Source organism: Schistocerca cancellata, chromosome 3 (genome assembly GCF_023864275.1).
Source record: "Schistocerca cancellata isolate TAMUIC-IGC-003103 chromosome 3, iqSchCanc2.1, whole genome shotgun sequence".
Taxonomy (NCBI): domain Eukaryota; kingdom Metazoa; phylum Arthropoda; class Insecta; order Orthoptera; family Acrididae; genus Schistocerca; species Schistocerca cancellata.
In genome coordinates this window covers 819,521,600-819,538,026 of record NC_064628.1, presented here as the reverse complement: position 1 = coordinate 819,538,026, position 16,427 = coordinate 819,521,600, and the positions used below count along the sequence as shown (strand labels likewise).

Here is a 16,427-nt window from a genome sequence, read left to right as displayed (position 1 = left end):
ACCTTCAGTACCTCTATCGGTTCTCCCTTCTATTCCAGTCTCGTATTGTTCGTGGAAAGAAGGATTGTCGGTATGCCTCTGTGTGGACTCTAATCTCTCTGATTTTATCCTCATGGTCTCTTCGCGAGATATACGTAGGAGGGAGCAATATACTGCTTGACTCTTCGGTGAAGGTATGTTCTCGAAACTTCAATAAAAGCCCTTACCGAGCTACTGAGCGTCTCTCCTGCAGAGTCTTCCACTGGAGTTTATCTATCATCTCCGTAACTCTTTCGCGATTACTAAATGATCCTGTAATGAAGCGCGCTGCTCTCCGTTGGATCTTCTCTATCTCTTCTATCAAACCTATCTGGTACGGATCCCACACTGCTGAGCAGTATTCAAGCAGTGGGCGAACAAGCGTACTGTAACCTACTTCCTTTGTTTTCGGATTGCATTTCCTTAGGATTCTTCCAATGAATCTCAGTCTGGCATCTGCTTTACCGACGATCAACATTATATGATCATTCCATTTTAAATCACTGCTAATGCGTACTCCCAGATAATTTATGGTATTAACTGCTTCCAGTTGCTGACCTGCTATCTTGTAGCTAAATGATAAAGGATCTATCTTTCTGTATATTCGCAGCACATTACACTTGTCTACATTGAGATTCAATTGTCATTCCCTGCACCATGCGTCAATTCGCTGCAGATCCTCCTGCATTTCAGTACAATTTTCCATTGTTACAACCTCTCGGTACACCACAGCATCATCTGCAAAAAGCCTCAGTGAACTTCCGATGTCATCCACCAGGTCTACATCTACATCTACATCTACATTTATACTCCGCAAGCCACCCAACGGTGTGTGGCGGAGGGCACTTTACGTGCCACTGTCATTACCTCCCTTTCCTGTTCCAGTCGCGTATGGTTCGCGGGAAGAACGACTGTCTGAAAGCCTCTGTGCGCGCTCTAATCTCTCTAATTTTACATTCGTGATCTCCTCGGGAGGTATAAGTAGGGGGAAGCAATATATTCGATACCTCATCCAGAAACGCACCCTCTCGAAACCTGGCGAGCAAGCTACACCGCGATGCAGAGCGCCTCTCTTGCAGAGTCTGCCACTTGAGTTTGTTAAACATCTCCGTAACGCTATCACGGTTACCAAATAACCCTGTGACGAAACGCGCCGCTCTTCTTTGGATCTTCTCTATCTCCTCCGTCAACCCGATCTGGTACGGATCCCACACTGATGAGCAATACTCAAGTATAGGTCGAACGAGTGTTTTGTAAGCCACCTCCTTTGTTGATGGACTACATTTTCTAAGGACTCTCCCAATGAATCTCAACCTGGTACCCGCCTTACCAACAATTAATTTTATATGATCATTCCACTTCAAATCGTTCCGCACGCATACTCCCAGATATTTTACAGAAGTAACTGCTACCAGTGTTTGTTCCGCTATCATATAATCATACAATAAAGGATCCTTCTTTCTATGTATTCGCAATACATTACATTTGTCTATGTTAAGGGTCAGTTGCCACTCCCTGCACCAAGTGCCTATCCGCTGCAGATCTTCCTGCATTTCGCTACAATTTTCTAATGCTGCAACTTCTCTGTATACTACAGCATCATCCGCGAAAAGCCGCATGGAACTTCCGACACTATCTACTAGGTCATTTATATATATTGTGAAAAGCAATAGTCCCATAACACTCCCCTGTGGCACGCCAGAGGTTACTTTAACGTCTGTAGATGTCTCTCCATTGAGAACAACATGCTGTGTTCTGTTTGCTAAAAACTCTTCAATCCAGCCACACAGCTGGTCTGATATTCCGTAGGCTCTTACTTTGTTTATCAGGCGACAGTGCGGAACTGTATCGAACGCCTTCCGGAAGTCAAGAAAAATAGCATCTACCTGGGAGCCTGTATCTAATGTTTTCTGGGTCTCATGAACAAATAAAGCGAGTTGGGTCTCACACGATCGCTGTTTCCGGAATCCATGTTGATTCCTACATAGTAGATTCTGAGTTTCCAAAAACGACATGATACTCGAGCAAAAGACATGTTCTAAAATCTACAACAGATCGACGTCAGAGAGATAGGTCTATAGTTTTGCGTATCTGCTCGACAACCCTTCTTGAAGAATGGGACAACCTGTGCTCTTTTCCAATCATTTGGAACCTTCTGTTCCTCTAGAGACTTGCGGTACACGGCTGTTAGAAGGGGGGCAAGTTCTTTCGCGTACTCTGTGTAGAATCGAATTGGTATCCCGTCAGGTCCAGTGGACTTTCAACTGTTGAGTGATTCCAGTTGCTTTTCTATTCCTTGGACACTTATTTCAATGTCAGCCATTTTTTCGTTGGTGCGAGGATTTAGAGAAGGAACTGCAGTGCGGTCTTCCTCTGTGAAACAGCTTTGGAAAAAGGTGTTTAGTATTTCAGCTTTACGCTTGTCATCCTCTGTTTCAATGCCATCATCATCCCGGAGTGTCTGGACATGATGTTTCGAGCCACTTACTGATTTAACGTAAGACCAGAACTTCCTAGGATTTTCTGTCAAGTCGGTACCTAGTATTTTACTTTCGAATTCACTGAACGCTTCACGCATAGCCCTCCTTACGCTAACTTTGACATCGTTTAGCTTCTGTTTGTCTGAGACGTTTTATGTATATTGTGAATAGCAACGGTCCTATGACACTCCCCTGCGGCACACCTGAAATCACTCTTACTTCGGAAGACTTCTCTCTATTGAGAATAACATGCTGCGTCCTGTTATCTAGGAACTCCTCAATCCAATCACACAATTGGTCTGATAGTCCATATGCTCTTACTTTGTTCATTAAACGACTGTGGGGAACTGTATCGAACGCCTTGCGGAAGTCAAGAAACACGGCATCTACCTGTGAACCCGTGTCTATAGCCCTCTGAGTCTCGTGGACGAATAGCGCGAGCTGGGTTTCACATGACCGTCTTTTTCGAAACCCATGCTGATTCCTACAGAGTAGATTTCTAGTCTCCAGAAAAGTCATTATACTCGAACACAATACGTGTTCCAAAATTCTGCAACTGATCGACGTTAGAGATATAGGTCTATAGTTCTGCACATCTGTTCGACGTCCCTTCTTGAAAACGGGGATGACCTGTGCCCTTTTCCAATCCTTTGGAACGCTACGCTCTTCTAGAGACCTACGGTACACCGCTGCAAGAAGGGGGGCAAGTTCCTTCGCGTACTCTGTGTAAAATTGAACTGGTATCCCATCAGGTCCAGAGGCCTTTCCTCTTTTGAGCGATTTTAATTGTTTCTCTATCCCTGTGTCGTCTATTTCGATATCTACCATTTTGTCATCTGTGCGACAATCTAGAGAAGGAACTACAGTGCAATCTTCCTCTGTGAAACAACTTTGGAAAAAGACATTTAGTATTTCGGCCTTTAGTCTGTCATCCTCTGTTTCAGTACCATTTTGGTCATAGAGTGTCTGGACATTTTGTTTTGATCCACCTACCGCTTTGACATAAGACCAAAATTTCTTAGGATTTTCTGCCAAGTCGGTACATAGAACTTTACTTTCGAATTCATTGAACGCCTCTCGCATAGCCCTCCTCACACTACATTTCGCTTCGCGTAATTTTTGTTTGTCTGCAAGGCTTTGGCTATGTTTATGTTTGCTGTGAAGTTCCCTTTGCTTCCGCAGCAGTTTTCTAACTCGGTTGTTGTACCACGGTGGTTATTTTCCATCTCTTACGATCTTGCTTGGCACATACTCATCTAACGCATAATGTACGACGGTTTTGAACTTTGTCCACTGATCCTCAACACTATCTGTGCTTGAGACAAAACATTTGTGTTGAGCCAACAGGTACTCTGAAATCTGTTTTTTGTCACTTTTTCTAAACAGAAAAATCTTCCTACCCTTTTTAATATTCCTATTTACGGCTGAAATCATCGATGCCGTAACCGCTTTATGATCGCTGATTCCCTGTTCTGCGTTAACTTTTTCAAATAGTTCGGGTCTGTTTGTCACCAGAAGGTCTAATATGTTATCCCCACGAGTCGGTTCTCTGTTTAACTGCTCAAGGTAGTTTTCAGATAAAGCACTTAGAAAAATTTCACAGGATTCTTTGTCCCTGCCACCCGTTATGAACGTATGAGTCTCCCAGTCTATATCCGGCAAATTAAAATCCCCATCCATAACTATAACATGGTGGAGAAATCTACTCGAAATATTTTCCAAATTATCCTTCAGGTGCTCAGCCACAACAGCTGTTGAGCCAGGGGGCCTATAGAGACATCCAATTACCATGTCTGAGCCTGCTTTAACCGTGACCTTCACCCAAATCATTTCACATTTCGGATCTCCGTCAATTTCCTTCGATGCTATTGCACTTCTTATCGCTATAAACACGCCTCCCCCTTCACTGTTCAGCCTGTCTCTACGGTATACATTCCAATCTGAGTTTAGGATTTCATTACTGTTTACGTCTGGTTTCAGCCAACTTTCTGTCGCTAGTACTATATGGGCATTGTGACCGTTTATTAATGAGAGCAGTTCTGGGACCTTTCTATAGACGCTCCTGCAGTTTACTATTACCACATTAATATTGTTATTCCCTGTTGCATTTTGCCTACTCCTAGCTTGCCGCGTCTCAGGAGGCGTCTTGTCGGGCCTAGGGAGGGCATTCTCTAACCTAAAAAACCCCCATGTGCACTCCACACGTACTCCGCTACCCTTGTAGCCGCTTCCGGCGTGTAGTGCACGCCTGACCTATTCAGGGGGACCCTACATTTCTCCACCCGATAGCGGAGGTCGAGAAATTTGCACCCCAGATCTCCGCAGAATCGTCTGAGTCTCTGGTTTAAGCCTTCCACTCGGCTCCAAACCAGAGGACCGCGATCGGTTCTGGGAACGATACTACAAATTGTTAGCTCTGATTCCACCCCGCGAGCGAGGCTTTCCGCCTTCACCAATTCCGCCAACCGCCTGTACGAACTGAGGATGACCTCTGAACCCAGACGGCAGGGGTCATTGGTGCCGACATGAGCAACAATTTGCAGTCGGGTGCACCCAGTGCTCTCTATCGCCGCCGGTAGGGCCTCCTCCACATCTCGGATGAGGCCCCCCGGCAAGCAGACAGAGTGAACACTGGCCTTCTTCCCCGACCTTCCCACTATTTCCCTAAGGGGCTCCATCACCCGCCTAACGTTGGAGCTCCCAATAACTAATAAACCCCTCCCCCCGTGTGCCTGCTCGGACCTTGCTGAAGGAGCAGCCACATGTCCACTCACAGGCAGAGTGGGCGATGCCACACGGCCAGCCTCCACATTGGCCCTCCGCCTCGTGCGCCGCGAACGCCGCTGAACCCGCCACTCCCCTTGGGGAGAGGGTGGCCCAACCGCGCCCGGTACCCGCGAAGATGTCTCGACAGCAGGGACAGTGTGTGAAGCATGTAACACCTGGGGTGTACCCTGCGACGCACCAGACTCCCCACTGCCGCTACACTCCGAGGCAGCAGCCTGAAGACGGCTGACCGCGGCCATCAACACGCTCAGCTGTTCGCGAACAGTGGCCAGCTCCTCCTGCGTCCGTACACAGCAGTCACACATCCTATCCACCCTAAGGAATCAATTTACTGAAGAGAGTTGTTCAACCTTTAACTAGACTGCTAATTCACTAAAGGCGGCTGTTTATTCACTAAACTGGGGTTGCTAGCCACTTCTTGTAGAAAACAATGAAAATTGCACTACCTGTCTCTGGACTGTATTGAAAACAAACACTAGCACTACTGGCACTATGGTTGACTAAAGGGACTCTCTCTGACTATATTCAAAACAAACACGAAATCTATTGAACACTATTAATAGCACCCGATAATTAAAGCTTCCTAAAAGCAAATACACACGGAAGAAGAAGTGACAAGTAAGAAAAATACAGTTAATACTTAAATTAAGGTAGCTCACTGCACAGCAGACGTGAAGCAGACGGCAGTTACGACGACACTGACACTGACTATGGCACAAACTGCGCTGGACACTGTGCAATATTGGTGCAGGAAGCAGGATCTAAGGGTTAATCCTAAGAAGACTGTTGTGGTACCATTCACGAAGAAGCACATCCAACACTCAAGCTGGAATCTAAAGTTTTTGATGAAACTATCTGTGAAGAGGATAGTGAAATATCTACGGGTAATCTTAGATGAAAAACTAACAAGAGCCTCTCACATTAAGAGCATTTGCTCCAATGCGAAAGGTACTCTAGGGAGTACCAGAAGAACTTGTGACAAAAATTGGGGCCTAAGGCCCAGAGGTATGCATTGGATATACACCACGGTGGTTAAATCTAGGACCTCCCATGGGACCATAGTGTGGTGGAAGAAGATGGAACAGCAGGTTGCAGCTAAGGAGCTTGCTAAGGTGTAGAGACGGCCAGCTTAGCCATAACAGGCGGAATTAGCAACACATTAACTGCTGGAATGGAAACCATGCTCGACATACCTGCTTTACACCTTTGGGTCACGATGTAGGCAGCAGCTGGTGCATAAAAACTGGATCTCATTGGGATATCCAGAATAACACACTAAAATAGTGAGTGAGGTAAATATAGGAATGGTTGGTGAAATCTCGGTCGACTATACAGGGTGAGTCACGTAACGTTACCACTGGATATATTTCGTAAACCACATCAAATACTGACGAACCAATTCCACAGACCGAACGTGAGGATGGGGGCTAGTGTAATTGTTTAATACAAACCATACTAAAATGCACGAAAGTATGTTTTTTAACACAAACCTACGTTTTTTTAAATGGAACCACGTTAGTTTTGTTAGCACATCTGAACACATAAACAAATGCGTAATCAATGCCGTTTGTTGCATTGTAAAATGTTAATTACATCCGGAGATATTGTAACCTAAAGTTGACCAACTGTAGTATACCGTTCAAATGGTTCAAATGGCTCTGACCACTATGGGACTTAACATCTGTGGTCATCAGTCCCCTAGAACTTAGAACTACTTAAACCTAACTAACCTAAGGACATCACACACATCCATGCCCGAGGCAGGATTCGACCTGCGATCGTAGCAGTCGCGCGGTTCCGGACTGAGCGCCTTAACCACGAGACCACCGCGGCCGGCGTAGTACACCGTGTTACCAGACGTCTGTGATAGTGTAGTGTTGTACGAACTGTGACCATGATGTATTCGAACTCTGAAAAGGCGGAGATGATACTTATCTATGGCGAGTGTCGACGAAATGCAGCTGAAGCCTGCAGGGTGTGTGCAGAACGGTACCCGGACAGAGAGCATCCAACGTGCCGCACATTGCAAAACATCTACCGCCAACTGTATGCAACAGGTATGGTCGTAGCACGCAAACGGGTCCGTAACAGGCCCGTCACAGGAGAAGCGGGTGCAGTTGGTGTGTTATCTGCTGTTGCCATGAACCCACACATGAGTACACGGGACATGCGAGAGCCGGTGGACTGAGTCAAAGAAGTGTCATGCGCATACTGCATCGTCACCGCTTTCACCCGTTTCATGTGTCGCTACATCAGCAATTACATGGTGATGACTTTAATCATCGAGTGCAATTCTGTCAATGGGCATTAACAGAGAATGCGTTGCAGTTCTGCCTGTTTACCGATGAAGCGGGTTTCACAAACCACGGGGCAGTGAATCTACGGAACATGCATTACTGGTCCGTGGACAATCCTCGCTGGCTCAGACAGGTAGAGCGACAGCGACCGTGGACTGTAAATGTATGGTGCGGAATCATTGGCGACCACCTCATTGGTCCTCACTTCAATGCATGGTCCCAAACAGTTGCAACATACATCGCGTTTCTACAGAATGATCTGCCAACGTTGCTCGAAAATGTCCCACTGGAAACGCGTCGACGTATGTGGTATCAGCATGATGGTGCACCTGCACATTCCGCAATTAACACTAGGCTGACCCTTGACAGGATGTTCGACGGACGTTTCATAGGACGTGGAGGACGCATAAATTGGCCAGCCCGTTCTCCTGATCTTACACCTCTGGACTTCTTTCTGTGGGGTACGTTAAAGGAGAATGTGCACCGTGATGTGCCTACAACCCCAGAGGATATGAAACAACATATTGTGGCAGCCTGCGGCGATATTACACCAGATGTACTGCGGCGTGTACGACATTCATTACGCCAGAGATTGCAATTGTGTGCAGCAAATGATGGCCACCACATTGAACATCTATTGGCCTGACATGTCGGGACACACTCTATTCCACTCCGCAATTGAAAACGGAAACCACGTGTGTACGTGTACCTCACCCCTCATGGTAATGTACATGTGCGTCAGTGAAAAAGACCAATAAAAAGGTGTTAGCATGTGGGCGTAATGTGCTGTTCCAGTCTCTTCTGTACCTAAGGTCCATCACCGTTCCCTTTGGATCCCTACGTAATTCGGTGCTCTACGATACACACGATCGAACAGCGGAGGAGTGGTACTCAAGCGTCAACTTTAGGTCCAATATCTCCGGATGTAATTAACATTTTACAATGCAACAAACGGCACTGATTACGTATTTGTTTATATGTTCAGATGTGCTAACAAAACTAACGGGGTTCCATTTAAAAAAAACCTAGGTTTGTGTTAAAAAACATCTTCCGTGCATTTTTTTTATGGATTGTATTAACCAGTTACACTAGCCCCTCTCCTCACGTTCGGTCTGTGGAATCGATTCGTCAGTATTTGATGTGGTTTACGAAATATATCCAGCGGTAATGTTAGGTGACTCACCCTGTATAATAAGTCCCAACTGCTTCAACAAGCCTTACAATATAATAATTGGAAGCAGGGAGCAGTGGGAAGAAACAGTTCGACACTGTATGGGGGACACTGTCTGGTTCACTGATGGGTCAAAATCAGACCAAGGCACTGGGGCCAGGGTGTACAGGGTTCAGTCAAGACTGGAGGGCATCATCTCTCTAGGAAAACTGGCCTCGTGATTCCAAGCCGAAATCACTGCAGTCTACATCTACATCCATAGTCCGAAAGTCACCTGATGGTGTGTGGCGGAGGGTACCTTGAGTACCTCTATCGATTCTCCCTTCTACTCCAGTCTCATATTGTTCGTGGAGAGAAAGATTGTCGGTATGCCTCTGTGTGGGCTCTAATCTCTCTGATGTTACCCTCATGGTCTCTTCGCGAGATATATGTAGGGGGCGTATAAGGCAGAAAACGTGCATAGGTGCTACAAGGACTGTAGGATCTACATCTGCTCAGGCAGCCAGGCAGCCATGAAATCATTGGCAGCGCCTGCAATAAGATCCAAAAAGGTCTAAGGTTGTTGGAGAATGTCACAGTGTTCTGGTGATGATGATGATGATGATGTTTACTGTGTGGGGCGCTTTGCTGTGCGGTCATCAGCGCTCGTACGAAGTCCCAATTCTTACACAGTCCAATTTTTTTACCCAATCCAATCTAGATACTGTCACGAATCATGATGATTATGATGAAATGATGAGGACAACATAAACACCGTTCCCAGGCAGAGAAAATCCCCAACCCGGCTGGGAATCAACCTGGGACTATGTGATGCAGAGGCAGCAGCACTCGCCTCTATACAATAAACTGCTGACACGGGGATCTGGTGGAGCTGGGGGGAAGCAATAGGGTAAACCTAGTGTGTGTCTCTGGCCATGTGGAGATCAGTGGCAATGAACAAGCCGAACGGTTCTAGGCGCTACAGTCTGGAACCGCGCGACCGCTACGGTCGCAGGTTGGAATTCTGCCTTGGGCATGGATGTGTGTGATGTCCTTAAGTTTAAATAGTTCTACGTTCTAGGAGACTGATGACCTCAGAAGTTAAGTCCCATTGTGCTCAGAGCCATTTGAACCAATGAACAAGCCGGTAGATTGGCCAGGATGGGGGCAAGTCTCCATTCATTGGACCAGAACCTGTCCTATCACCAAAGCTGTGATAGAACTGGAACTACGGAACTGGTTCAGAAGACAGCATGTAGAATACTGGACCAAGGTCTATAAACAAAAACATGGCAAGGTAATATGCCAAGCCATATTTTAAAAGAAGCTCTGTAATCCTGGGTTTGAACAGGAAAGAGATTAAACTCATGGACCGGCCTTCGGAATTTCAAAAAACACCTACATGCAACGGGTGTAACGGAAGGAGAACGTAAATGTAGGATCTGCGATGAGAATGGAGAAACTGCATCACACCTAACCTTCGAATGCACTGCGTTGAACAGCAAGAGACACATAATCTTTGTAACAAGTAGACCTTAAGAAATTGTGTAACAAAGAACTGGTAAAGGGACTCCTTGCACTATTTAAGGGTACTAGTTGGCTTTACTAGATACACAGAGAGCGATACCGCACAATAAACTCGGTTTTGGTGCAGGCAGTGACGGGTTAGACCAAAGCTGTTTTAGCTTCCCTGATAAAATCAAATCAAATCGAATCAGGTCTGTTCGGCATTAGTGTTAGCATTGCGTTGTCCCTGTCTTGAGCCAGGGAAAAAACGAAGGTTTTCCTGAAAGTAAGTTCCAATCGGTCGCGAAATGGAAACCACTGGGAAAAATGCATTAAAGCTTTGCACACATGTGTTGGGCAGTGTCTCTAGTATGCCCGTCGATCGTGTCGCGTCGCTCTTTTCAGTTTTGAGTGGACAGTGAGCACGTAAAGATGCGTAGGAAATAGCGTCTCCCACTTAGTATAAGGGCCTGGTTAGAGATTTCGCCTGTGTCATGCAGCCCACATAACACAACTGCCGAGCAGTTCCTTCTTCATGGCAATTCTCGGCCGCACACTTTCCGATGAGAAGTGTTTGATCACTAACAATACAGTCCATAATTTGGCTCCACCTGAGTCTCATCTCTGCTCACAAGAACCGCTGGCTATGAAGACAAAATTTTTCCACAGACAACAAGCTCCAGACCAGTGCAGACAACTGGCTGAAAGCAAAGGCGGATGCTTTCTATGGACGAGGATATTGGAAAGCTGATACAACACTACGACAAAAACTCGAAGTTGGCGAGGTGGCTATGTATAGAAGTTGGTGGAAGGTGTACCTAACTGATGCAAATAAAACGTTTCAACTTTTCACTGTGGTTTCCACTTCGCGACCAATCGGAACTTACTTCCTGGACAACCCTCGTAGGTTAAACGGATAAATTCCTTTGTTTGCCAACCATACCTCACCAAGTGGAATGCTGATTATTTGTTGTTTCTATTTGTGTAGCCAACAGTTCATGATTTATTTGACATCTCGCTTAACTTTGTTGTTTCTCCTATTTTATGATTAATAATCTCTTGCCATTTTTATAAAAGATTAATCCTGTGTGAACATATTAATTGCCCATCAATAACTGCATACAATAATGACAGGAGCACCATTTTATTAATTTTTCTCAGCATTCAAATTTTATTTAAGATTCTGATAGAATTGGTAAGCTCCAGTGCAGGCTAGGAAAAACAGCCACTGTCAGATGGTAGAATGGAGTAAGCAGACGCTTGGCCAGGTAGACGAGTGGAAGGCTTACACGTTAAAGTGACTGCTATCAAGATGTGAACTTCCAGTCGCCTGTAGTCTTTCAAACAAAATTGCAAGACCAGTGCAGTCTTGCACAGTATAGTTTTAGCATACGAGGAAAGAGAAGAACATGATTTCTCAGATTATATTCTATTACAGACAAAACAAACGTAGATTCAACTCCTGCCTTTTACTCTTTGTCAATAAATTATTTCGCAGGTGCTTCGATTGAATACTCTATCTTTCATAGTTCTCAAACAACACACACGTCTTTTCAGATTTACCAGTTTGAAATCGTATTTTCTGCATTTGACAGGATAACTGAGAAGCGCCGGAGAACAAACAACTAGAATGCCTGCAGAATCTACAACCGTCATTTTAGTGGTTTTCATTGTTCCTTATATTACCAGCTCTGGGACAAATGTATGAAGGAATGTTTGATGGATAACGCCGTGATGCAAAAGGATATTAGTATTTTATTTCAAAAATAACGTGTTGATCGTACGCAGTGAGACGCCTCGCTTAAACCGCCGGACAGGACAGGTAGTTTAAATTGTGGAAAGGGGCCAAAATAAAGGGCAGTCAGTTGCACTCAAGCATACAACTTTATTATTTGATCAAACATTACAAGATATCAAGAAAGTCTTTTTTAAAAAACACACATCTTTAATCTTTGGGACTTAATTACCGGCTGAAAGCTACTTTAATTTAAAAACGGTTGAAGGTCAATAACTTAAAATGCAAGCATAATCAGAAATTTAAAAGGCAAGCCTTATCTTAAAACAGTTATTTAGTTAGGCTGAAGTAAGGCTGAAGGCATTAGCAACAACTCAAACTCAAAATCGGCTGAAGGCCCAAGACTTAAAATTCAACAACATTGAAATTTTTTTTAAATGCCAAAGGCCTTACGTGAAACAGTCCTTTGAACTAGGTTGAAGGCTTTAAGAGCACAACAACTCCAACTCATAATCGGCTGAAGGCCAACACTTAAAATTCAACAACATTAAAACCTTTAAAAATCCAAAACTGTACCTTGAACTAGGCTGAAGGCCGTAAGAGCAAAGCCACTCTAATTTAACAAAAATCGGCTAGAAGCCATACAAGTACAAACAACAAGAACAAATTAAAAAAAATAGGGCAGTACACCCAAGGGCACTCAGATATTCGAGGCTCGGCCTGGAATTCAAACACTAACCCTCGCTTAGGTGAGACAGGCAGTCGGGCCAACTATTCACGATCCGACGACAAACCAATCGCCCGACAGTCAACGGACCAATGATCAAGATCAGTTCCGCTCCACACTTGTACCAAACTCAAACGATGCTAACAGCGGAGACTGGAACAACAACCAGAACGGTTCACAGACAACCCATAAGCGGTGGACGACCCAAACACACGTCCTCTAATCAGATTACCGACCAAACGGCCAAGCAAGGTCGTTGCCAATCGAACGTGTGTGTCGGCAATCGTCGGGCGAGTGATGGCTGTCCTGTCCTTCCTCGCTACTCCACGCCAACCGACCAATTCAGAGCCTGTACGGCGCCAACCTTCAAATAAATTGTCAGTCAAACCACATTAACTACACACAGTTTCACGAACACTTGCACGAAGAACTAGATACTGCTAACGGCAGTGACTGATCAAAATAATGACAAATCACGAGTTGGCACACACAGCCGAACCATAAGCGATCGCCGGCCAAATATACGTCGTCCGACAAGACGACGGACCTACGATCAACCAAAGTCGTCGCCACTCAAATCATGTTGTAAGTAGGCTGTTTATGTTTTCTTATTGGCAACGTTACGTAGCGCTCTGTATGAAAATCACTGGCTGTGCTGTGTGCAGTCTGTGGCTAGTTTGCATTGTTGTCTGCCATTGTAGTGTTGGGCAACGGCAGCTGGATGTGAACAGCGCGTAGCGTTGCGCAGTTGGAGGTGAGCCGCCAGCAGTGGTGGATGTGGGGAGAGAAATGGCGGAGTTTTGAAATTTGTATTGATATCTTTGTTATTGTAATTATGAAAAATTTTATCAAATCATTATTGACCACTGCCCAAAACAATTTGTAAAATTTTTTGTGGGGAGCATGGGGGCTATGTAAGCAGGCTGTTTATGTTTTCTTATTGGCAACGTTACGTAGCGCTCTGTATGAAAATCACTGGCTGTGCTGTGTGCAGTCTGTGGCTAATTTGCATTGTTGTCTGCCATTGTAGTGTTGGGCAACGGCAGCTGGATGTGAACAGCGCGTAGCGTTGCGCAGTTGGAGGTGAGCCGCCAGCAGTGGTGGATGTGGGGCGAGAAATGGCGGAGTTTTGAAATTTGTAAAAATGGATATCATGAACTGCTGTATATATTATGACTTTTGATGAATATTAAGGTAAATACATTGTTTGTTCTCTATTAAAATCTTTCTTTTGCTAACTATGCCTACTAGTAGTTAGTGCCTTCCGTAGTTTGTATCTGTTATTTAGCTGGCAGTAGTGGCGCTCGCTGTATTGCTGTAGCTTGAGTAACGAAGGTTTTTGTGAGGTAAGTGATTTGTGAAAGGTATAGGTTAATGTTAGTCAGGGCCATTCTTTTGTAGGGATTTTTGAAAGTCAGATTGCGTTGCGCTAAAAATATTGTATGTCAGTTTAAGCACAGTCTTGTATAATTTGTTCTAAGGGGACGTTTCATAATGTGTGTCGGCAATTATCGGCGAGTGATGGCTATCCGCGCCTCCCTGGCGCTGAATGCCCCACTGGTGCTACAACGCGACTGCGCCAACCGACCAACTGCTACACATCTGCACGGAGACAGCACTAAAATAACTGGGCAGTGAACATCACAGGCTACACACAACTTCACAAACACTTGGACGAAGAGCGCGACCAACCGATGATCAACCAAGACCGTCTCGATCCATGTGTGCCGGCAACGGTTGGGCGAGTCGTGGTTATCCGAACCTCAATGCCGCTCCAACCCGACCGAAGTTCTGCCGCGTCCCAACTGTCCAGCTGCCAGATCCAAACTCCACTGCTGGCGCGTTCCGCTGACTTCATTGCCCGGTCCGAAATGCACTGCTGGTGCGTCCCAACTCCTTCGATGACACACGACGACCAGGAACCAATAGCAGTCCAGGAAAGATAATACGGCAGGGCCTATATCGATAAGCGCTGCTGCTGCCTCTCACGGACAGGCAAGGCAGCAACTCAGTGACACCAGTAACTGAAACTTAACATAACGAGGCGGTAGTACGGTAAAATCAGGGCGTTAACTAAGAGATGGCACGAACACGAGCCACGCACGGCTCACGCAGTTTGCTATACAAGATGCTGTGGTCCTTCACCGGTCGAAGTTTTATAGCAGTGGTCGTAGTATGCGTTATAAGACTTTAAAATTTCATCTAACGGATTGATATCTTACAATGATGTGCTTAGCGTATGAGGATGCGTACGAACCTGTGCTGTGTGTTTTGAATCGTCCGATACGCGTCATCAGCTTACATTCTTCACTGTATTAGTGGTCAGATGCGTACTATAAGACTAAATATGTGCTCCAGGCAGGTCCGTTGCGATATGAAGGACGACACATTTCAGCAGATGTTGCGATCTTTTAGCTACAAACAGAGCTTATCAGAGCTTATCCAAAAACTATTTGACCGAATTTAAAAAATTTTAAATGCTTTCATGATCCATTGATTAAGAGGTATAATCTTAAGTTAATGTTTTAAATAATAGGTCAGGTGTTAAAGTTAGAAACTGTGCGCATGCACTGAGGCAACGAAACTCATGGCACACAAATTAACCGGAATATTTCCAGAATGAGATTTTCACTCTGCAGCGGAGTGTGCGCTGATTTGAAACTTCCTGGCAGATTAAAACTGTATGCCCGACCGAGACTCGAACTCGGGACCTTTGCCTTTCGCGGGCAACTGGCAGAAGTAAAGCTGTGAGTACCGGGCGTGAGTCGTGCTTCGGTAGCTCAGTTGGTAGAGCACTTGCCCGCGAAAGGCAAAGGTCCCGAGTTCGAGTCTCGGTCGGGCACACAGTTTTAATCTGCCAGGAAGTTTCTAACCGGAATATATTAATCCAGTATTAGAGAAAAATTTGCCTATGGACTTTAAACAAATTTTAATATAAGTCGAAACTTTTTCTCGCTATCACCCGCCTCCCCTCTCACAAAATATTGAAAGCAAATCAGATTAACGCATACTACGTTTTCGCTGTTCTTGGAGTAAAGCTTCAGAACCAGGCTTAAGGTGTTGGTTTATTTTTTTTTTCTCTTGCTACAAATTCTATTTGCAACACATTTTGCAGCTAATCACCACGTGTACGTACCACCGAATGTACCTGCAAAGTTATAGCATTATAAACAAAAAACTAAACTCCGTCCGAACAGGCCATGAAGGCCCAACGGCACCGACCGGCCGCCCTGTCATCCTAAGACCACAGGCATCACTGTATGCTGATATGGAAGGGCATGTGGTCAGCATACTGCCCTCCCGACCGTTGTCAGTTTCGTGCCCGGAGCCTCTACTTCTCAGTCAAGTAGCTCCTCAATTGGCTCACAAGGGTGGAGTGCACCCCGCTTGCCAACAGCGCTGGACAGACAGGATGGTCACCCATCCAGGTGCTAGCCTAGTCCGACAGCGCTTAACTTCGGTGATCTGACGGGAACCGGTGTTACCACTGCGGCAAGGGCGTTGGCATATTACTTATAAGTAGCGTCTTAATTGTGCTCAAAACACAAAGTTCGTCCGGTACAATCCTTCCACAAAAGATAAGTCTCTGACAGTACTGGTAGTTGATATGGGGACATTGACTGCTCACCACAGTATGTGGCAAAGGTATAGCATTATACTGCACATAATTCAGAAGATAAAAAAGGTAAAATATGTGGTGATAGTCTGTGACCTGGCTATTTGCCTG

General features: G+C 45.3%; 1 pseudogene; it reads right to left on the bottom strand.

Moving 5' to 3' along the window:
• Positions 1–16,088: 16,088 nt before the first annotated feature.
• On the bottom strand, positions 16,089–16,206 carry LOC126177520 (5S ribosomal RNA; annotated as a pseudogene).
• Between the last annotated feature and the right edge of the window lie 221 nt (positions 16,207–16,427).